Below are 24,627 nucleotides of genomic sequence, written 5' to 3' on the forward strand. Positions count from 1 at the left end.
ATAACTCTTGGTTGAGAATCAATGCACAGTGTGGTAAACACTTTAATTCCCTTAACTCTGTTAATGGCTATTCCTGAGCAAAACAGTTTTATCACTATCAAAACACGTGTTGGCAAGACATTCTAATCCCACAAATAAAACCTACACGAAATTTACAAGGAAGAAAATATTAATAAACCACCTTGCATTGATTTAATTAAAAATATAAAATTTTACCATAAGTAAAACTCCATTAGCTTCATAAAATCTCAGTTTATAAATATCATGACAGCATAGATTATATTTGTCCTATTCTCCACTCTGTTCTCATCACCACTATACTGCCCTTCAATTTCTGAATATATTTATTTGGAACCTTCTGTATGTGTGGTGCTGTGCTAGGCAGTAAGGTTTTAATGAATAAATAAAAGCACTTGATCTTCCTGATCAAATGGCCAGTAATGTGGTAAAAAGAAAATTAAAGAAGTGTGTAAAAGGAAATAAACTTATTTATAAATGTTACAATCGTGACAGAAAAAGAAGCACCACATGAGAGAAGTTTGCCACAGTTATGAAGTTGTCAGGATTTAGGAGGATGTGATGAATGGTAAGAGTTTAAAGAAAAACAGCCAGGTAGAGAAAATAACATGTGCAAATGGCCAGTGGCATAGTGATAACAGGGACAGTGAAAGAAATTATTATTGCTGGGAACCAGAGAGTTAAGGGTAAGGCTCATCTATTATAGAAGCAGATGGAGAATTAGGCTGATAACACTTAGTTCATATTAAAAGACAAAAGTCCTCATTCTAAGAGCAATAGAGAAGTTCTCTTTGAGAAGATGAAGGAGGACAAACTGTAAAGCAGAGCCCAGCTTCACTGGCATGTGGCTTGTGCAGTTCCACATGACCACATTCTTGTTTTAATGCTCTGATGTTTATATTAAACTGCTAACAATTTTTGAAAAAAAGCATTGCATCTTCATTTTGCACCAGACCTCACAAAAGATAGAGCCAATCCTACGGCAGGGGGTTAAGAGCAGATTAAGGTAGACTTGTTTTATGGCTGTTTTAACTGTCTACAAAAGAAATAGTGGCAACAGACTAAAGTGAAGATGGAGGGAATTACATTTTAGAGGAAATAAGGCAAGGATTAGTGATAGCTATAAGTATTTAACAATTTAAATAATAATGACTTGAAATAATAAAGAATAAAGGAAAAGAAGGAAGAAAAGAAGAAAAGGGAATAAAAAAAAACAGCCAGTTTCCATGAAACCTAGGACTGTGCTTTTCCAACTGTGCCGAATGACGTTTCACTTGCCCTGACAAAACTCACGGCTCTGAGCATGACGTTCTCTTGTCAAAATTCTTCGGTAATATAGTGGACACCGATAGATGCCTAAACAAAATCTACCTCCTTTCCCTCTCCTCCTTGCTAGTAGAAGCCTGACTTTGTTCAGTGGAAACCCCTCTCCAACAGGACCATGTGCTTCAGCAAGCCAATCAGGGCAAATCCATTTCTTTGGTTGGTTATTTTCAGAAACAGGGTGTGGCACAATTCTGACATACAATGTGATGGGAAATCTGCTTGAGAGCTTCCAAAAACATCTCCTCACTGCTGTAGAAACACACCTCATCTCTCCTCCCTTCTTCCCCTTGATGGCCTCATGCCTTCAGAATTAAGGCAGCTGTCTTGACCCCACAAAGAAACAGACAAGTTCAGGATAACAGATCAGCAAGATGGTAAAAACCCACATTCAGAATTACAGAGCCTCTGAGCATCTACTTCGGAAATTTTAATGTGCCATCATAAAATTCGTAATTTTAAATCCTAGTAAATTTAATATCCTTGAGGTCAGAGGCTGTATTATTCATCTGTGCTTTGACCTTAGCATCTAACACAGTGTTTTCAGTCTCATAGCTCTATTTTATGAAAGATGAGTTAATTTAGGAACAAATGATTATGTGTAGTTAAAATATCACAAAATAATATCTGGTGCTGATTTGCATGTGCTTCATCCCTACTATTCTCAGTACATCCATTTAACATGGGATCATTATGTTGCATAAGAAGTGGATATTTTTGCTTCTATGAATCATACGAATCTAGCTTTCAAGTGCTTTTGAGAATACCTAACCTAATTAAATGGAGTATTATTAAATTTTAATTAATGTGTGCTACTCAAAATTAATAAGATCCATAACTAAAATCAGGCTTAGCAAATGATCATGCACACACACACAAAATGAAGCTCTCTAGTAACTCAAAATTCTGTTTTATTTAAAAAGGGGCATGTTATTTTTTCTGTTGCAATAGGGAGCCCCCATCTGAGCCCATTTTCTTACCTATCAGAATAGATACTGACCAAGACTTAAGAAGTAAAGGATAGTCCCTTAAATTTCAAATTCTTGAGAAATGCTGACTTTAAATCATTGAATTTATGGGTATAGAATAAGAATAAACATTTGACATGCTGAAATAAAAAATAAATAGATCTACCAGGAAAACATCTATAGATAAATTTGACAATACTTTTAATGAACAGTAAAAGGGCACAGAATAAAAAATGAATCATTAAGATTTTACTCCTACTCAAACCATACTTACCAGATGCACATACAATGGGTAAAAAAACACCTTTCCTTATTTTCTACCTAATTTTCTATATCAACTAATAAGAACTGTAAACACAAATATTCATAATAAATTGATAAAACTAAAGGAAATGATTTAACTTTCTCATTTTTGAGCATGATATTACTCAAATACTTCTGAGAAAAGTCTAATGAATGATTTAGAGTATATGAAACATGGTTAGAGAAAGGAACACCACTGGTATTTCTGTCTTTCTCAGCCAGAATTTCTGTAAAATTGCAAATGTAAATTGCAAACCAAGTGTTTAAGCAGATTTATGACAGAGATGCTGAAGAGTAAGTTGATTAGCAAGAGAAATAATAGTAATTTCTAGAAAATCCAAATAAAGGTGGCTTTGGTAAAATTGTGATAGAAACATGAGTTATAAGGGCTTTCTAAATGTATGGTTTTCTGGGCCTATGTTAACAAAAAGTGGAAGGCACAGGTTTTATATACATCAGTAATCATATTGCATGTGCAATTCCCCAAATTGGAAAGTAATGGTTTTACAAAGTAACATATTATATTTGAATCAAGTAATTGGACCAAGCAGTATTGTTTGTGCTGAAAGCTAAGTCTTACTCCAACTTTTAATGAACTATTATTACCAATTTATAATTTTAATTAAATTTAAAAATTCAAGGAGATATTCTGTGCAGTTTTGATATCTGTGTCTTTGAGTCAGGGAAAATATTGCCAGGCAGAAGGATAGCAGAATGTAAGCAATTTCTCACTCAGATTAATATTCAGAATTGGCTATAAACTACGCAGCTAGTGGACTATCTATTCTATGCTCTTGGGTTATATTTTATAAAAAGGCTACAAGAATCCCTACTGTACTTTAACATGCAAAATCTACTTAACTAGGTTTATATTAGCAAGAAAAAGGGCAGCTAATTCAACCAATTTTGATCAATGTGTAGATTACTCTGAAATAAATAATTTTTGCTATTTTGTTTAAAGTAAGCCAATGACATGGTTCAAAATTAAAGATGTACAAAAAAGGCATTCACTGAAGTCTCCTAACATATAATTCTCCTTCAGACCTGCAATTCCTCTTCTCACACGATGCAAATTGTATCACTATCTTCCATATAAATTAAGGTATTATTTTTGCATATTCAATAAATATGTGTAGATATTCTCTGTCTCCCTCTTACACAAATATTTTTATTTACTAATGGTATCAGACAAACACAATGTTGGCATATCATTTCTTATAACTGAGAGATTATCTCACAACAGTACCTAAAGACTCTAAATTCTTTTTAAAGGAGACTATTATTCTATAGTGTGGACAAATATAAATTATTTAACCACTATTCTCTTGCACATATGGAAATATAGGTATAGAAAAATTCTTAGTTGGATTGTATGGATAGAATATAATTTATTTTCTTATTGAAAGACATTTAGTTTGTTTCCAATGTTTTGTTATCACAAATAATGTTAAATGAATAAATTTGAATTTATATTCTCTTATACATAATGTACCTATCAAAAAATTCTTAGAAGTGCATGGTAATTTCAATACTAGCTGCCAAATTGCTTTCCAGCTATACATGAGAGAACCTGCCTCTCCAAAGCCACACAGCAGAGAGTGATTTTGAAGCCATTTGATATGTTCAAGAGCTATTTTTTTTTTTTTTTGGTGAATTGATTGCTCATATCATTAGGCTATTTTTCATTGAATTTTTAGTCTTCTTCTTACCAACTTATATAAGCTCTTTAAATGTATCTTAGGAAAATATATATCACAGGCTGTCACTTTTGTTATTGTATTTTGCTTATGGTGATATGTCTGCAGAATTTTTTAAAATCCTTTTACATACAATCTTTTTAAATAGGTTTCCAGTTCGTATCAAACTTAAAAAAGCCTTGTACAGATATGTATGTATACACATATATATATATGTATATATAATCATTTTTCTTTTAATATTTTTCTGGTTTCTTTTCTTTTAATTATATATAGAAAAAAATTCACTTAATTTGGAATGTTGAGAGTTTAAGGTATTACATATGGTCTTGAGTTTTATTTTTTTCCAGATAGACACAAGTTTGTCTCAACATCATTTATTATATAATCCATAATATTTAAATGTCACTTTCATGGTAAATTCTTGTATGCATTTGCTCTGTTTGTTTTTGTTTTGTTTCTGCTGTTCCAAAAATTTCTGTATGCATATATACAACATCATATTTCTCAAATAATGCCATCAGTTGCTAAAACAAACCCCATGGTATTTTACTGGGATCATCGACATTTCAAAGATTTATAAATAATCAATCTCCTTTTGTAAGTTTAATCTTCTAAGCATATAGTATAATTTTCATATAGGTTTTGCATATTTCTATAAGGTTTACTTACAGTATTTTTGTTTTGCTAGCAAAAAGGAGTCTTTTCTATCATTCTTTATTTAAACTTACTTATGAATAAAAAAGTTATTTTCCTTGCTAAATTCTTTTATTGTTTAAATAGCTTTTCTGCTTATGTTCTTAATATATTTTTCAGTTCATTGATCATTATTTGCAGAGATCATTGCATACCTGGAAGACATTATTATATAAAGGCAGATATATATAGATATATAGATATAAAATATGTAGATATATGTAAATATGTAAGTATATATGTATATATGCTTAATAATATATGTATTAATATTTTCATCTTTGTGCATGATTATTTCCCTCTTATTTATGTTCATAGCACATTCCTTCAAATTTCTTAATTAGGTGATCCATTTTTTTTAATTAAAAAATCTAGTTCTGAGATATCTCTTCTTAATAAGTTGTATTGTTTTTCTTTTTTGTTTCTTCATTATTTTCCAATGTTATCTCTACTAATGTTTTTCCTTTTCTTTAGTCCATTTCTTTCATAAATCAGATGCTTACTTTATTAATTTTCTGTTTTCTTAAAATAAATTTTAGGTCTGACTTAGCTGTCTCAATTCTAACAATTTAGATATTAAAATTTTCCATTTTATTAATTTTCTATAATATTTACAAGGTTTTTTGGATTATTTTTTAAAATAGGGAATTTTTTAGACTATTTTCATTTTTTAATATCAAAATAGTCAAACTCTGTTACTTTTTAGTGTTTTAATAATTTCTTGTTTGAGTGTGCGACTATAAAATGCTTTTTGCACTACTTCTACTTTGACTAATTGAGACCATCTTCACAATCTATAATGCTATCAATTCCCATTAATTTACCACTGATATGAAAAGAAGGTAAATTTACCTTGTTAGTTTATAGTAGCATACAAAAATATACCTGTTTAGTTATGTTATCTAGATATCCTTTATTTTTGTTTAATTTATCATGGACTGAGACAGGTAAATTAAAGTTTCCCACTAAAAATGTGATTCTCTTCTGTTTATTTCTATATCCTATGGTTTTTGAATTTATGGATGTTTATGCTACACTGTATACAAAGTAATTATAATTTTGTATTTAATATTATTGTGTGTTATTAACAATTATGGCCTTAATTCAACATTTTTTGAGATAGCATTCACAACCTTTGATATCTGTTTACTAATATTTGTTTTGTTTATCTTTGCTAATGTTTTTATCAGGCTGATATTATTTAAGAACATTATTTATAAAAGTATCTGTTTTCTAAAGGACACAATTGGACTTTGATTTGTGATCAAATATAATGATCTTTTTATTTTAATAGTCATATTTAACCCATTTATATTTGTTTATATCACAGATGTTTTGTCTTGGTTCTGACAGTTCATTTTAATATATTCTGCCAATTTTACAATGCACATATTTTCACATTTTAACATCTCTAGAAGTGGGATGCATTATCAGCCCTTTAAAATTGTTTTTGGCTAGTGGAAGTTATGGCTTCACTGCTAGACATGTATAAACTATGTGAAAAGTATAGTGACTTCTATACTTGATGGGTGGCATGATGGGACAACTGCAGTCAACAAACCATGTAAGGACCATTTGGCCATCTTCTGAAAACTTGTGTTGACTATTTCAGGAAGAGACCTAGAAAGTGCCACCATCCAACAAATCAGTGGACTGAGCAAACCTGAAAGGGAGGGAAGGCTGTTCTAGATTTTTTAAATACTTGAGATGTAATAGTAACAAGTTTATATTTCCCTATAATACATGAAATCCTGTTTCTCTATGTTTGATATTTGCTCATAGATGCATAAGATGTTTAAATTTTTGGCAAAATAATCAAAATACCTGCTGCTTGGCCACATATATTTTTCATATTTATTTCTGTTTTCTGACCATGATATTCATTTCCTTATTTTTTTTCCTTAAATAATATTTATATAGATATTTCATTGGTTCCTTTGTGATTACTCATCCTTTAAGTTTCTGATGTTTTCCTCACTGATCTATTTATATGTCGTTTGTGTTTAGGAGAGATCAGAATTATAGTCCAAGAAAGATTATTTTTTTTTGTTTTCTGATTGCACTGAAGTTCAATCAGCCTTTGCCTCTTAACAGCTAATGGAGATAGGCAACCAATTGTTTTCTTTTTCACAACCCAAGGACTTATTTCCTTTGCTATAGAGAAACATTTCTTGGTTATATATTCTTTTTTAATCACAGCCCTTTGTTTGTGGAAAACAAACTATATTCGGAGAAGTTCCAGCCTTGAGTCAATTCACACCATTATGAAGTTTTCAAATGAAGTGTCTGGTCTAAATCTCAGAATGTGCCTTGCCTTGCACCTCTGAAAGTGAACTTGGCCTCTTTGAGGTGTGCAGCTGTGGGGGTCATCACTACTCTTCATCATTCTTCTCTTCTCCTGCTCATGGGTAGGCAGCCTTTCCAACTTACTGTCAGCAAAAATCTAACCAGAGGTTTGTTTCCTATTCTTCTGGCCTTCAGAAATCTTCAGAATGAGAAAATGTGTGTTCTGAATGTCATCTTTAATTAATACTACTTTAATCAATGAAGAAGGTTAATTTAAATATGTATTTCCTTATACATTTAAAACATTTGGCTATGAAGATTGAAAACACACAAACTGGAGTTGAGAAGGAAAAGAAACATTTTTAATCTCTCTTTAATTTTCTGTTTGAGCCAGCTTAACTCTCAGTTGGATCCCTGACTCTTAATACTAAGTGAAGAACCATTGGTTGCATTTTCCTAGGTTTTAAAGCCAAGATGCCGGTGCAGGTAGGTTTAGAGATTGATCAATTGCATTACAGGCCAGAGTAAGTGTACTCCTAAGTGGCTCAATCAAAGGCGAAGAAAGGCAGGTCTACTCTTCATACAGATATACAGAGGAATTCTCACCAAGGGTTTCTATGTTCTTCCTAAGAGAAGCTCACTGTTCTTCTCTCGGAACTGAAAGTAAAACATCATGGCAGCCGTCAGCATGAGTCCCCCAATCATTGGTGTCCTCAAGTTTCAGCTGCTGCTTCCAAAGGAGTTTGGTAAATTGGTCTTGCTCACAGTTACTACAACAGAACTTGTCACTCTTCCCACATCCCCTTAAGATAGAAGGGACTAGACTTTCAAATGGTCTCTTTCCATGCCCTTGAAAAAAGTTCCCTCAGGGTAATTTATAGTGCCCCCCCTCCCCACCGCCCCTTCAGTTCCCTGGATTCTGATCTTAGCATAAACTTGCTCCCATCAGGATTAGGATTCTGCTTTTCTAGAATAAGTCTCCTAGGGTTATGGGAAGGCCTTGTCCTCAAGACCCTTAATGTTCACATTCTACAGGCTGAGCAGCACCTTACCATGTTCTTCACTGACTGGCAGTGGTTGTTTCTTCAGAGATGTCCTGACTGGGGCAAGGGGGCGGGACTTTCTGTGCTTGCATCACCCTGGCAGTGGTTGTAGGATGTCCCCCTGAGAAGCTGAGCCTTGGCCCAGGCTTTTTCCTGGTGCTGAAGTGAGATACTGCTGGTCCTCCAGGCAACTGGGGAAAGGCCCTGAAGAGGGGTAAACTGGGGGCACCGCTGCATCTACTACAATATCAAACTTGACCTACACTGTTGGAAATGGTCTGAAAGGACTTAGCCAGGTAAACTGGGTTCCAGACTCTAGCTAGCAAACCCACCAAAAATCTAGCTTTAGAAACAGTATTATTCCTTTCTATTTATCACTCATTATGTGTCAAAAAAACCTCATCACAGTTAAAATATTTGCTTAAAAAATCCAATTGGGACATAATCCTAGATATCCAAGATTTATTTTGAACACTATTGGAGGAATTTTTGCCACTGAAAAAGGTTATGAGTTTCTGAAAATCTCTTTGCCTTAAGACACTGAAGCTATATGCTGCTCTTCTATTTTCTTCTCCTACAGCTTATAGAATGCTTTCCTTCATTTCACATTAATATTTTCATTTTCCTTCAGTTTCCAAATCCAAATCTTTCCCCTGGTGTTGAACTACTCTGTTAAGGAAACTGTCACTTCCCAGGTTTAATGATCACTATTATATTAAATTGCCGACCGGTGTGGTTTCCTTGACCATTAATGGAGGAGGAGCAGGAATGGGTTTAGAAGGTGTAATACAGGTTTTATAATAAATTATGTGACAAATCACAGATTATGAATCTAATTTATGCTCCTAAATTATCTATAAATAATAGAAAATAAATGGATTATAATTCAAGGAAGTTGGAAAATGTGTAATTTTTTCATTTGCTTGTTTGTCATGCAATTCCCATTCCTTTTTCCAAATAATTAAATCCATATAGCTTTTTTCTAATTGCCCCATATATATTCTACTATATTAAAGCTATTCACATTTTCTAAGTAACTGTAGTTTTCATCTCCCCCAATTCCTGAACATGTTGTTTCTTATTTTATGAAAATTAGCATCTGTTGCTGAATAAATATCAGCTGGATGACTAGATGAATTATTAAAGGAAGGAAATCAGTGAGAGCTAAAGGTATATGAGTATTTTATTACTCCATGTTAGGAATTTTTTAATAAAAAAACAATTTACCTTGAAACAAAAAGCTGATTCAATTTTCACAATGACAAATATTATATGCTTAATAAATATTGGTTATATGGTTGGATGAAAGAATGAATAAATTGAGAGGCAATTTTTTTTACTCAATAGTTCCTGTATCTCCTAGGGGTTAAGCTTAAAACAGAACAACTAAGGCTATCGTCTAGTTTAATCAGATTAATTTCTCACTCTGTTACGTACAAGTACTTTTTACAAATCAGCTTAATAACTTTGTTTTCCAAAAGTCATATGAAAAATAGCTTGAATTTTAAGAATCATGTAATTTGACAATAAATGCCGTTGTCACTAATACATAAAAATTCCAAGTCAGAAACCATTTAATGAGTTTACCATAAGTCCAGTCAGCATCTAGAATTCTCTAGAATAAATGCTAACTCAATGTACATTCAAACCTCAATTTAATCATACATCATTACAAACTGATTTCATTATTGCATAATCTTATCTATCCTGATTTATAGTGATGAACTTTAATTTTAAGAAAAATAGGGCATCAAGCTATCTAATAAAATATGTAGGTATGATCCCATGCTCATGGATAGGAAGAATTAATATTGTCAAATTGGCCATCCAGCCTAAAGCAATCTACAGGTTCAATGCAATTTCTATCAAAATATGAACATCATTCTTCAACAAACTAGAGCAAATAGTTTTAAAATTAATATGGAACCACAAAAGACCCTGAATAGTCAAAGCAATCCTGAGAAGGAAGAATAAAGTAGGGGAGGTTATATCCCTGACTTTAAGCTCTACTACAAGCCACAGTAATCAAGACAATTTAGTACTAGTGCAAGAACAGACCCATAGACCAGTGGAACAGACTATAGAGTCCAGATATAAACCCAAGCATATATGGTAAATTGATATACAATAAAGGAGCCATGAATATACAATGGGGAAATGACAGCCTCTTCAACAGCTGGTGTTGGCAAAACTGGACAGCTTCACGAAAGAGAATGAAACTGGATTATTGTCTAACTCCATACACAAAAGTAAACTCAAAATGAATCAAAGACCTGAATATAAGTCATGAAACCATAAAACTCTTAGAAGAAAACATAGGCAAAAATCTCTTGAACATAAACATGAGCAACTTTTTCCTGAACACATCTCCTCAGGCAAGGGAAACAAAATAAAAAATGAACAAATAGGACTACATCATGCTAAAAAGCTTCTGTACAGTAAAGGTCACTATCAGCAGAACAAAAAGGCATCCTACAGTATGGGAGAATATATTTGTAAATGACATATCTGACAAGGGGTTAACATCCAAAATATGTAAAGAACTCACATGCCTCAACACCCAAAAAGCAAATAACCCTATTAAAAAATGCATGGAGGATATGAAAAGACAATTCTCCAAAGAAGAAATTCAACACAGTTGTCAGTCAACAGGGCACATGAAAAGATGCTTCACATCGCTAATTATCATGGAAATGCAAATTAAAACCACAATGAGATATCACCGCATACCAGTTAGGATGGCCAACATAGAAAAGACTAAGAAAAACAAATGGAGGAGAGAAAGGGGAACCCTCCTACACTGCTGGTGGGAATGTAAATTAGTTCAACTATTGTGGAAAGCAGTATGGAGGTTCCTCAAAAAATAAAAATAGAATTACCATTTGACCCAGGAATTCCACTCCTAGGAATTTACCCTAAGGATGCAGCACTCCAGTTTGAAAAAGACATATGCACCCCTATGGTTATCGCAGCACTATTTACAATAGCCAAGAAATGGAAACAACCTAAGTGTCATCATTAGATGAATGGATAAAGAAGATGTGGTACATATAGACAATGGAATATTATTCAGCTATAAGAAGAAAACAAATTCTACCATTTGAAACAACATGGTTGGAGCTAGAGGGTATTATGCTCACTGAAATAAGCCAAGTGGAGAAAGAAAAATATCAAATGATTTCACTCATCTGTGGAGCATAAGAACAAAGTAAAAACTGAGGGAACAAAACAGCAGCAGACTCACAGAACCCAAGAATGAACTAAAAGTTGCCAAAGGGAAAGGGACTGGGGGTTGGGGGTTGGGAAAGGAGGGAGAAGGGGAAAAAGGGGCATTACAATTAGCACACATAATATAGGGTGGACATGGGGAGGGCAGTATAGCACAGAGAAGACAAGTAGTGATTCTACAGCATCTTACTATGCTGCTGGACAGTGACTGTAATGGGATATGTGGTGGGGACTTGATAATGGGGGGAACCTAGTAACCACAACATTGTTCATGTATTTGTATATTAATGATATCAAAATTTTTAAAAAAGGAAAAAAATATGTATGTATGTTGAAGAAGCAAAATAATCCTATGACTTTTCTTTAAAAACTTGCGCATTTGTGAGAGAAGTGGATAATTTGAAGTCACTCCTTTTTTAAAATAGTGTAAACTATTTGGAGGAATTCATTTCAGATAGAACAATAGAAGAATAACACTTAAAAGAACTGATTGAAAAAAGAGAACTAATTCTCAAAAGATGATAACTGAAGTTGAAGCATTGCTAGGCAAAGGACTTTACTAATGTCACATTATATTACATTAGTAAATAGTGGAACAGAAATACAAAATTGGTTTGGACTTAAAAACAGCTTTCAAACATAAGAGAGACATCACAGATTTTATATTTTATCAATATGTTTTTAATAAAAATAGAAAGCATCAGAATCAAAATCTGTTTAGTATACACAGGCCTTAGAAATGCACATTTACTTCTATTAATCTAAGATTCAGATGGAAATTGAAATATCCATATAAGCATAGATGTGTAGGTGTGATATCTTTATCCAATAGAGCAAAAAGAAAATACTGTTAATTCTCATGAAGAAAAGAGAAATATTAAATTGGCCCTCTCTTACTCACGATTCAGTATTACATCCTCAGGAGCTCTGCCATTACTAAGCTTTAGTTTCAGGTCACACATTTCCGTTTTAAATTTCTTAGCATGGTTTAATGAAAAACTCCTAAATACCTACATCTCTCCCTGATTAGCTATCTTGGAAAACTAATTATATAATCAATAAACAGAATGAGTATAAGCCCATAGAACCTCTGATAAGCATGCATGGTCTTCAACCTACAACAACACAGTTGTCAGCAATTACAGGGGAAGCTATATCTTAAAGTTCATTAAAACACACTTGTAAAGCTATTAAATGTTATCTGGGAATGTTTTTTGTTGTATTTGTAATGCAGCTCTTCATTACTACATTTTCACTTACACAGTTTATTTCTAAGCAAGGTAAATAATAGACAACACATTTTATCTAACTTATGTAATATAATTTGAAGAACAACTCTATATTATATTTATAATACTTGCATCCATTCATTAACTAACATTTAGTTATGTTTCCAATAGTTGCCAAGGACTGTGCTACTACAAAGACAAAAACATCAATATGTCAATCTATCAGCTATCAGTTAGTTGGCAGTGTACTGGAAAAGCCAAGTACAGATACAGAATAATTTAAATATTGTATTAAGTGAAAATGTACCCTGAATGTTCCCTAACCTCAACAAAATGTTGGTAAAAATGAAATAATATTGGTATTAATATTAAACTCATCTGATTCATATACTCCCACTTAGATAACTATAGGGCTTCAGATTCTCCATTTCAAAGTCTCCCAAATTATTTCAAGTTTCCAGTATAAATTCTTGAACAGTCATTTCTTTTTACTGTGGTCCAGCATCCTCATGAACACTCAATAGTAAGGCATTTTGGAGGACGCCCTTCAGTAGTGTGTCAGACCACCCAGTGCTTTTATAGAATACAGTGTCCCCCCACAGGTGCCATCTACTGTTTTCCAAAAACTGTTCATCCCTAAGCAGCACAATATCCTTTTTCTCATTTGTGCCAAAGACACATTTTATTTTGCACAGGAATGGTGAGAACACTGCTAACCCAAACTCTGGCCACATTACCGCCTGTGTATTAAAGCACTGATACCTGTGTTATCTAGTATCTTATGGAAAAACATTTTTATTTACAGCCCTTCTTTTTTTTCCCCTAAGACTTTGGCCTGGTCACTAGGGTAGAATCAAGAATGTAGATACCGTGTCTCTCCATCATCCCTGATGCTCCCCGTAAGAATCTGATCAGAAAAATATACTCTTTCCAGAATTCCCAAACCCACTCCATTCACATACAGTCAACTCATGCATATCATTGCCCAGGGTCCCACCAAACCCTACCATTATTTTTCTGTACAGGCATACCTCAGAATATTGCAGGTTTCATTCCAGACCACTGCAATAAAGCAAGCCACAAGAATTTATTGGCTTCCAGTGCATATAAAGTTATACTTACACTATAGGTTATTAAGTGTGCAATGGCATTATTTTTTTAATGTACATAACCTAATTTTAAAATTTTATGGCTAAAAATTGCTAACCGTTACTTGAGCTTTCAGCAAGCTGTAGTCTTTTTGCTGGTGAAGGTCTTGCCTTGATGTTGATGGCTGCTGAATAGTCAGGTTGGTAGTTGCTGAAGGCTGGGTTGACTATTTCTTGAAGTAAGAAAACAGTGAAGTTTACTACCTCAATTGAACCTTCCTTTCATGAACGATTTCTCTGTTGCATGCAATGCTGTTTGAATGCATTTTACCCACAGCAAAACTTTCTTCAAAATTGGAATCAATCCTATCAAACCATACCACTGCTTTTCGACTAAAGTTTATGTCATCGGATAAATCCTTTGTTGTCATTTCAAAAAGTATAAAGCATCTTTACTAGAGGTAGTCCCCACCTCAAGAAATTACTTTCTTTGTTTATTCATAAAAGCAACTCCTCATCTGTTCAAGTCTTATAATGGCAGCGATTCAGTCACATCTTCAGGCTCCACTTATAATTCTAGTTCTCTTGTTATTTCTACCACATCTGCATTCTCCACTGATGTCTTAAACTCTTCAAAGTCATCCATGAAGGTTGGAATCAACTTGTTCCCAACTTCTGTGAATGTTGATATTTTTACCTCTTCCCATTAATCACCAGTGTTCTTAAGGGCATCTAGAATGGTGGATCCCTTCCAGAAGGTTTTCAATTGACTTTGCCCAGATCCATCAGAGGAATCACAATTTACGGCAGCTATAGCCTTACATATGAAATATTTTTCTTAAATTATAAGACTTGAAAGTTAAAATGACTTCTTGATCCATGAGCTACAGAACTGATATTGTGTAAGCAGGCATGAAAACATTAATCTCCTTGTACATCTTCATCAGAGCCCTTGGTTGACCAGGTACACTGTGAGTTGGCAGTAATATTTTGAAAGGAATCATCTTTCTGAGCAGTAGGTCTCAACAGCGGGCTTCAAATATCCAGTGAACCAGCTTGTAGTAAACGGATGTCATCCAGACTTTGCTGTTCCATTTGTAGAGCAAAGGCAGAGCAGATTTAGCATCATTCTTAAGGGCCCTGGAGTCTTGGGAATGGTCAGTGAGGATTGGCTCCAACTTAAAGTCACCAGCTGCATTAGTTCCTAACAAGAATGTCAGCCTGTCCTGGGAAACTTTGAGGTTAGACACTGACTTCTCCTCTCCAGCTATGAAAGACTTAGATGGCATCTTCCAATAGAAGGCTGTTTCTTCTTCATTGAAAATCTGTTGCTTGCAATGCTGTAGCCACCTCCACTAGTTACCCTAGCTGGATCTTCTGGAAAACTTGCTGCAGCTTCTCCATCAGTACTCGCTGATTCACTTTGCACTTTGATCTTTTGGAGATGGTGTCCTTCCTTAAGCCTCATGAACCAACCTCTGCCTATGGCAAACTTTTTCTTCTGTAGTTTCCTTACCTTTCTCAGCCTTCATAGAATTCAAGAGAGTTAGGACCTTGCTCTGGATTAGGTTTTGGTTTAAAGGAATGTTGTAGCTGGTTTGACCTTCTATCCAGACCACTAAAACTTTGTCCATATCAGCAATAAAGCTGTTTTGCTTTCTTAAAATTCATGTATTCACTAGAGTAGAACTTTCAATTTCCTTCAAGATTCTTTCTTTTGCATTCACTACTTGGCTAACTGTTTGGCACAAGAATTCTAGCTGTAGGCTTATCTCAGCTTTTGACATGACTCCTTAAATCATTACTAGCTTTTGATTTAAAGTTCCTTTCACTTGAACATTTAGAGGCCTTTGTAAGCCTATTAGTTAGCCTAATTTCAATATTGTTTTATCTCAGGGAACAGGGAGACCTAAGGAGATGAAGAAAGATGAAGAAACAGCCACTGGATGGAGAAGTAGAACACACACATTTTTCAACTAGTTTTCTGTTTTTATGGGCACAGTTTTATGGCACCCCAAAACAATTACAAAATTAACGTCAAAGATCCATTGATCACAAATTACCATAATAAATACAATAGTCATGAAAAATTTTGAAATATTGCAATAATTACAAAAATGTGGCACAGAGACACAACATGAGTCAATACTGTTGGGAAAATGACTTGTGTGAAAAAATTGCTTGAGGCAGGTTTCCCACAAACCTTCACTTGTAAAAATACAGTATCTGAAAAGCTATTTCAATAAAGAAAAACACAATAAAATGAAGTATGCCTGTACAACTTACAGAGATTCCTAACTCAAAACATGTCCATATACTCCATTGTTCAAGGCTTATATGTTGCATATTTAATTATTCTCCCTTCTCTCCTAGGTCCACGACTTCAGTCATAATTAAACCCCCTCCCCACCCCACAGACCCTACTACCACTCTGCAACAACACTGCATTTGCTAAAATGGTGCATAGAAATCTTTATAAAAATGAAAATCTGTTTATCTCATTTCTCTGCCTACATAACCCTTAAATGACTTTCTGACGACCTTATAGGATAGCCAGTCTCCAGTTTCCATTAAAGAAATGCCCAAGTTTGATACAGCAAATGCAATGGATAAAATATTGGACCCTGATTCAGATGTAGTCTGATTCAGACTTAGAAAGGAATATGACAACTCACCAAACATGTTCAGTCATTATCATTATCTATATGATGAGAGGAGGAAGGTAAATACTCTTCAAACTATAATTTTATTTAAAAGAAATTGTACACTTTAATTCTAATGTTTTTAATATTTTAAATTACATTGTACTAAACATTTATTAGTTTTACAGTTTTTTATTGACTGATAGATTATAATTCAAAGAGATTTCTTTTGATATTATGATAAACATTTAAAGGTCACACAGAACAATCATAGTTTTCCCCATGGATTGTGAAGGTGTATCTGCATAGATTCAGCTGGCAGCTATTTTTTTTCTTTTTTTTCCCTAAGATGATATTTTTTATTTTAATTTAATTTTTATTTTGGTATCATTAATGTACAATTACTTGAACAACATATGGTTACTAGACTCCCCCAAGTCCTCACCACATACTCCATTACAGGCACTGTCATTCAGTATAATAAGATGCTATAGAATCATTATTTGTCTTCTCTGTGTTATGTTGCCTTTCCCGTGTCCCACACTGCTACATTATGTGTGCTAATCTTAATGCCCTTTTTTCCCCCTTATCCCTCCCTTCCCACCCTTCCTCACCAGTCCCTTTCCCTGTGGTAACTGTTAGTCCATTCTTGGGTTCAGTGAGTCTGCTGCTGTTTTGTTCCTTCAGTTTGTGCTTTGTTCTTATACTCCACAGATGAGTGAAATCATCTGATACTTTCTCCACCTGGCTTATTTCACTGAGCATAATACCCTCTAGCTCCATTGGTGTTGTTGCAAATGGTAGGATTTGTTTTCTTCTTATCACAGAATAATATTCTATTGTCTATATGTACCACACCTTCTTTATCCATTCATCTACTAATGGACACATAGGATGCTTCCATTTCTTGGCTATTGCAAATAGTGCTGTGATAAACATAGGGGTGCATATGTCTTTTTCAAACTGGGCTCCTGCATTCTTAGGGTAAATTCCTAGGAGTGGAATTCCTGGGTCAAATGGTATTTCTATTTTGAGTTTTTTGAGGGACCTCCATACTGCTTTCCACAAGAGTTGAACTAATTTACATTCCCACCAGCAGTGTAGGAGGGTTCCCCTTTCTCCACATCCTTGCCAACATCTGTTGTTGTTTGTCTTTTCTATGTTGGCCATCCTAACTGGTGTGAGGTGATAGCTCATTGTGGTTTTAATTTTCATTTCTCTGATGATTAAGGATGTGGAGCATCTTATCATGTGTCTGTTGGCCATCTGAACTTCTTTGGAGAAGTGTCTGTTCAGCTCCTCTGCCCAATTTTTAATTGGCTTATTTGCTTTTTGTTTGTTGAGGTGTGTGAGCTCTTTATATAATTTGGATGTCTACCCCTTATCGGATATGTCATTTATGAATATATTCTCCCACACTGTAGGATGTCATTTTGTTCTACTGATTGTGTCCTTTGCTGTACAGAAACATTTCAGCTTGATATAGTCCCACTTGTTCATTTTTGCTTTTGTTTCCCTTGCCCAGGGAGATATGTTCATGAAGGAATTGTTCATGTTTATGTCCAAGATATTTTTGCCTATGTTTTCTTCTTAGAGTTTTATGGTATAATGACTTATATTCAAGTCTTTGATTCATTTTGAGTTTACTTTTGTGTATGGGGTTAGACAATAATCCAGTTTCATTCTCTTTCGTGAAGCTGTCCAGTTTTGCCAACACCAGCTGTTGAAGAGGCTGATATTTCCCCGTTGTATAGCCGTGGCTCTATTATCTTATATTAATTGACTGTATATGTTTGGGTTAATATCTGGACTCTCTATTCTGTTCCATTGGTCTATGGGTCTGTTCTTGTGCCAGTACCAAATTGTCTTGATTACTATGGCTTTGTAGTATAGCTTGAAGCCAGCAAGCATAATTCTCCCTGCTTTATTCTTGCTTCTCAGGATTGCTTTGCTATTCGGGGTCTTTTGTGGTTCCATAGGAATTTTAGAACTATTGCTCCAGTTCATTGAAAAATGCTGTTGGTATTTTGATAGTGATTGCATTGAATCTGTAGTTTGCTTTAGGCAGGATGGCCATTTTGAAAATATTAATTCTTCCTATCCATGAGCAACTGATGTATTTCCATATATTGATTTATTCTTTAATTTCTCTCATGAGTGTCTTGTAGTTTTCAGAGTATAGGTCTTTCACTTCCTTGGTTAGGTTTATTCCTAGGTATTTTATTCTTTTTGATGCAATTGTGAATGCAATAATTTTCCTGATTTCTCTTTCTGCTAGTTCATCATTAGTGTATAGGAATGCAACAGATTTCTGTGTATTAATTTTGTATCCCACAACTTTGCTGAATTCAGATATTAGATCTAGTAGATTTGGAGTGGATTCTTTCTTTATGTACAATATCATGTCATCTGCAAACAAGGACAGTTTGACTTCTTCCTTGCCAGTATGGATGCCTTCTATATCTTTGTATTGTTTTGATTGCCATGGTTAGGACCTCCAGAACTGTTGAATAAAAGTGAGTAAAGTGGGCATCCTTGTCTTGTTTCCAATCTTAAAGGAGAAGCTTTCAGCTTCTCGCTGTTAAGTATGATTTTGGCTGTGGGTATGTCATATATGGCCTTTATTATGTTGAGGTACTTGCCCTCTATATCCATATTTTTTAGAGTTTTTATCATGAATGGATGCTGAATTTTGTCAAATGCTTTTTCAGCATCTATAGAGTTGATCATGTGGTTTTTGTTAATGTGGCGGATGATGTTGATGGGTTTTTTAATGCTGTACCATTGTTCTTACATAGTTTTTTAAATCACCAATTCAATTTCTTTGGTGGTAATTGGTCCTTTCAGATTTTCTGTTTCTTCCTTGGTCAGCCTTGGAAAGTTGTATTTTTCCAGAAAGTTATCCATTTCTTCTAGTTTATTCAGTTTGTTACCATATAATTTTTCATAGTTTCTCTAATAATTCTTTGTATTTCTGTGGTGTCTGTACTGATTTTTCCCTTCTTATTTCGGATTCTGTTGATGAGTGTAGAATCTGTTTTTTTCTTGATAAGTCTGGCTAGGGGTTTATCTGTTTTGTTTATTTTCTCAAAGAACCAGCTCCTGCTTCCATTAATTATTCCTACTGTTTTATTATTTGCAATTTTATTTATTTCTGCTTTAGTCTTTATTATGTCCCTCCTTCTACTGACATTGGGCCCCATTTGTTCTTCCTTTTTTTAAGTTTCATTAATTGTGAATTTAGACTATTCAATTGGGATTGTTCTTCTTTCTTGAGGTAGGCCTGTATTGCAATATATTTCCCTCTTAGCATGGCCTTCACTGTGTCCCACAGATTTTGTGGTGTTGAATTATTGTTGTCATTTGTCTCCATATATTGCTTGATCTCTGTTTTTGTTTGGTCACTGACCCATTGCTTATTTAGGTGCATGTTATTAAACTCCATGTGTTTGTGGACTTTTTCATTTTCTTTGTGTAATTTATTTCTAGTTTCATACCTTTGTGATCTGAGAAGCTGCTTGGTACAATTTCAATCTTTTTTAATTTACTAAGGTTCTTTTTGTGGCCTAGTATATGATCGATTCTTGAAAATATTCCATGTGCACTTGAGAAGATGTGTATCCTGTTGCTTTTGGATGGAGTGTTATGTAGATGTCTATTAGGTCCATCTGTTCTAATAAGTTGTTCAGTGCCTCTGTCTCTTTACTTATTTTCTATCTGGTTGATCTGTCCTTTGCACTGAGTGGTGCATTGAAGTCTCACAAAATGAAGGCATTGCATTCTATTTCCCCCTTTAATTGTTAGTATTTGTTTCACATATGTAGGTCATCCTGTGTTGGGTGCATAGATATTTATAATAGTTATATCCTCTTTTGAACTGACCCTTTTATCATTATGTGATGTCCTTCTTTATCTCTTGTTACTTTCTTTGTTTTGAAGTCTATTTTGTTGATACAAGTACTGCAACTACTGATTTTTTCTCCCTATTAGTTGCATGAAATATCTTTTTCCATCCCTTTACTTTCAGTCTGTGTATGTCTTTGTGTTTGAAGTGAGTCTCTTGTAGGCAGCATATAGATAGGTCTTGTCTTCTATCTATTCAGTGACTGTATGTCTTTTGACTGGTACATTCAGACCTTTTACATTTAGGGTGACTATCAATAGATATGTACTTATTGCCATTGAAGGCTTTAGATTCATGGTTACCAAAGTTCAAGGGTAATTCCCTTCCTATCTAACAGTCTAATTTAACTCACTTCATATGCTATTACAAACACAACGTAAAGGTTCTTTTATTTTTTTCCTCCTTTTTCTTCCTCCTCCATTCTTTGTATGTTATGAGTTATATTCTGTACTCTTTGTCTATCACTTGGGTGACATTTATTTAGCCTTAGGAATACTTCTGTCTGTAGCAGTCCCTCCAAAATGCACTGTAGAGGTGGTTTCTGGGGGGTAAATTCTCTCAGCTTTTGCTTATCTGAAAATTGTTTAATCCCCCCATCAAATTTAAATGATAACCTTGCCAGGTAGAGTATTCTTGGTTCAAGGCCCTTCTGCTTCATTGCATTAAATATATCATGCCATTCCCTTCTGGACTGTAAGGTTTCTGTTGAGAAATCTGATGATAGCCTGATGGGTTTTCCTTAGTATGTGACCTTTTTTCTCTCTCTAGCTGCTTTTAAAAGTTTTTCTTTATCCTTGATCTTTGTCATTTTAAGTATTATATGTCTTGATGTTGTCTTTCTTGGGTCCCTTGTGTTGGGAGATCTCTGCACCTCCATGGCTTGAGAGACTATCTCCTTCCCCAGATTGGGGACGTTTTCAGCAATTACCTCCTCAATGACACTTTCTATCCCTTTTCCTCTCTTCTTCTTCTGGTATCCCTATAATGTGAATATTGTTCCATTTGGATTGGTCACACAGTTCTCTCAATATTCTTTCATTCTTAGAGATTCTTTTTTCTCTCTGTGCTTTGGCATCTTTGTATTCCTCTTCTCTAATTTTTATTCCATTTACCATCTCTTCTACTACATCTAATCTGCTTTTTAACCCCTCCATTGTATGTTTCATTACAGATACGGAATTTCTTAATGATTGAATCTCCATCTTAAATTCGTTCCTTAGTTCTTGAATATTTTTCTGTACCTCCATAAGCATGTTTATGATTTTTATTTTGAACTTTCTTTCAGGAAGATTGGTGAGTTCAGTTTCATTTGTCCCTTTTTCTGGGGTTTGTGAGATTTTGGTCTGAACCAGGTTCTTTTGATGTTTCATATTTCTATGTGATGCCCTCTAGTGTGCAGAAGCTCCAGTCTCTGGAGCGGCTCAGCCCCTAGAGTGAAGTTGAGGGTCATAGGGGAGCGGAGCTGCTGCCTGGGGGAGGAAATATCTGTTTCCTGATTCCCGTCTGTGGTGTCTCCAGTGTCAGAGCCAGTGGGCTGAGCACACAAGTGTAAGACTGTGTGCTTGGCATCTCTAGCTGTTGTAGGCAGGGCCTCCCTCTGGCTGGCCTGATGACAGTGCAGTGACTGCCGGTTTGTGAGCCAGTGCTGTCAGGCCAGGAGGAAGGCTCAGCAGGATACGTGTCACAGTGGGGGCGGGGAGCCTTGGAGCTGAGCAGCTAGCCAGGGGGATGAAGAGTGTGAAGCCCCTCAAAGTTCCCAACATGCTGGGCAGAGCACACCCAGGCAACCTTGTCTAGCTCTCCCTTCTCCCCCTTGCAGCAAGCTCCATGCAAACCCCACCCCTTCAGCAGCCCTCTAGCTGCTAGGAAGCCTCTCAGACTGCCTGTCCTTCCTCTGTCACAGAGCGGCTGATGTGGATCCCATCCTCCACAAACAGCTGGAATCTCAGTCTCTCAAGCACTCTAGCTGTCTCAGCTCCCCAACCTCCAGAGCACCACACAATGTAGGTTTCTGCACGCAAAGCAGACCTCCAGGGCTGGGTGTTCAGTGGTTCTAGGCTTCCATCCCCTCCCATCTCCATTTCTCTTCCTCCTGCCGGTGAGCTGGGGTTGCGGAAGGGCTTGGGTCCCAAAGGCTTTGGTGCGTTTACCCCGTTTCGTGAGGTCTGTATGCAGTCTGGTTCAGCCTTCTTCCCTGTTGGTGTTTTAGGGTTAGTTGTATTAATTAACTATATTTTCATACTATTTGTGGTTTTGGGAGGAGTTCTCTGTCTCACCTCTCATGCTGCCATCTTGAATCTCTCAATAGAAAGCTTTTTACTCTATATAGATATAATTTGAGGCCTTTCAGGAAGTATCTCTTGCCCTTCCTTAAAATGTCAAGATGCTCCTTAGAATGGGTTACTCATCTGTTCGCCAACAGCCATTCACACATGGGATCTAACTCTTAAAACTGGTAAAAAGGCAACTTGGAGTTGAAAGCTGGCTCCTGGTTCTGCAAGTAGATTATGAAGTTGAAAAAGAGTGAGTCAGGTAAGAATAGCATGCCCATCATCTTATTTCCTTTCAACAATGCACTTATCCGACAATGCCCATTTACATTTCATATGTTTTATATTAGTGGGGGTATCCATCTTCTTAGAATGAGATACACATCCTTTCTTCTCATGCTGACATGAGAAGAAAAAATGCCTCCAGGGCGAGATGAAGTAACTGGTAGCCATTTTTATGGTCTCATGCTACCATACAAAATAAAAAAAACACCTGTACTCTCTAAATTCCAATATTACAATACATTAATCCACAGAGTCCTCTGAATTCTTCCACACTATCATGTGAAGAATTTAACTTGCTTATTTGGCCCTCCCATCACATGTACATCTGCTCCATAAAAGCAACACTGCCCACACTTCTAAGACTTTTCAGGCAACAAATCCAAGTATAATAATCAGCTGATCAATGTAACATAATCATTTAGTTGTGCAGCAGTGTGTGGGTGTTCCTACCAGATCTTCATTACCTGACTGTATTTTTGAAAACAAGAGAAACTACTGATTGCTTTAGATTTGGTTAAAGCAGGTAAACTTGGTGCAGATTTAATTTTCCCTACTTGTTTCTTGAATGGTGTACCTCTCAGTCAAACAGATGCAAGAGGAAGTCTCCTTCCCTAGGGAACGGGTAAAACAGAAGTTTTTTGACTCAGCATGTCACACTTTTGCAGGCAGAGCTCTAGCAACTGGATAGAATAATTAACATCAGGAGCCTGAGACCTTTGCAAGAGGAGGTGAAGACGAATACAGTGAACAGGGTAAAATGTCACAGCCCCAGGAATGATATAATTTGGGATATATGTGTTGGATTAAAAAGCACTGAGTGAAAGCATTACAGGAATAAAAACATATTAAAAGATAATACTCTGGTTGCTTGGGAATTGTTTTGCCTTTGAACTCTCTGATCTGAAGTTATCATTAGGGAAATTTCCATGCTTCGAATAATGACTACCTCCATGGGAAACCTTCTTTCAAGCCAGTAGTAGATGCTAAGTGATGGTTCTGAGGATAACACATCTTCGAATTACTTGAAAGACATACAGTAAAAAAGAGTGCATGCTTGTCATGCAAACACAACTTCCTGAAAAATCTACTGAAGACATTCTTGAGCTGCCCCCTCTCTGCCCTCCCTGCGGACAATACCTCAGTGTAACTACTCAGAGTGAGCACTGCATTCCCAGACTCAGCAGCCTCTCCTATCAGCAGCCGGTCTCCTGGTACCAGCTGGAGAAGAAAGCATAGCTTATGCTACCATGCTTTAAACACACAAACTTCAATGAGTGATTCTGTCCAAGAGAAAGTGTCCCTCTGTCATTGGCAGGACCAAAGAAGGTCAAGTTCAAATGACACAAAGAGCTTTAGACCCACATGGAAGATCTTTAGGTGGAATAGAGAGTAATTGTGGAGAATATTACTCTGCAAAGGAATGTAGTCTATAATTCTGACCAACTGCTTTGTGTAAACATGATTATGAATTTAATATGGCTACTTCATACCTTATGCATCCTTCAATACAGTACAATGGCATCAAAGGGGAGTAAGAGGCCATGGCCCAATTGAAAGGAGGCAACAAAAGCGTTTACTCCCACACCCAGACTGCACACTGATGACCAAATACCACCTCACCATCTCTATTAACAAAATTCTCAAGAA

General features: G+C 35.4%; 1 protein-coding gene and 1 pseudogene across 14 annotated transcripts in view; both read right to left on the bottom strand.

Moving 5' to 3' along the window:
• Nucleotides 1–24,627, bottom strand: part of RALYL (RALY RNA binding protein like) — a 772,833-nt gene that overhangs the window by 638,236 nt on the left and 109,970 nt on the right. The window lies entirely within an intron of this gene.
• Nucleotides 13,994–16,571, bottom strand: LOC118929140 (tigger transposable element-derived protein 1-like; annotated as a pseudogene).

This window comes from Manis pentadactyla, chromosome 3 (assembly GCF_030020395.1).
Source record: "Manis pentadactyla isolate mManPen7 chromosome 3, mManPen7.hap1, whole genome shotgun sequence".
NCBI lineage: Eukaryota > Metazoa > Chordata > Mammalia > Pholidota > Manidae > Manis > Manis pentadactyla.